Raw genomic sequence first — 560 nt, 5'->3', positions numbered from 1 at the left:
TGTTTCTTGCGAGTACGGTCGAATGCGGAACGTACGTGTTTTCGCAACATGCGTTCGCCGGCCGTTTCGCTCACTCTAATAGGACTTCGTACGTCGTCGCTCCCGACCCCTTCGTCGTCGTCACTCCCGGCGCCGACGACCGCTACGTGGAGAATGTTCTCTATCGCAGGTCTAGGAGCGTGACCAAACTGAGCTTACGAGGGAACATGCCGACCGACGAGTATCGACCATTCGTCAGACTGGACGATTACGGCGATCGCTTGCTGTACGCGATGCAATGTCGCGGTTGGAAGATCGTGCGGCTGGTTGATCGCGCTCACGAAATGCCGAGATGCAAGGAGCCCCCGATCGGAGCATACGACGGCGATCGACTTTACGTGCACGTTTCGGTGGGTCTGCAAAAATCCGTACCGCAGAGGGGAGAGGTGCTCTGCATCGTCGTCTTTCTGACGGTTTCGTGTTCGGTGAGTCAAATCACCAGACGGTATCGATGATAAATTCTGTAGTATTCGGGGACTTTGCAAGTTTCGGACTTTCGTGAGTGCGGAGACGTGAGGTTG

The sequence above is a fragment of the Anneissia japonica genome, unplaced genomic scaffold (assembly GCF_011630105.1).
Source record: "Anneissia japonica isolate Jap-2015-1 unplaced genomic scaffold, ASM1163010v1 scaffold288283_len76694_cov145, whole genome shotgun sequence".
NCBI classification, from domain to species: Eukaryota; Metazoa; Echinodermata; class Crinoidea; order Comatulida; family Comatulidae; genus Anneissia; species Anneissia japonica.
The sequence above is the reverse complement of the archived record's forward strand: the minus strand, read 5'-3'. Positions refer to the sequence as shown.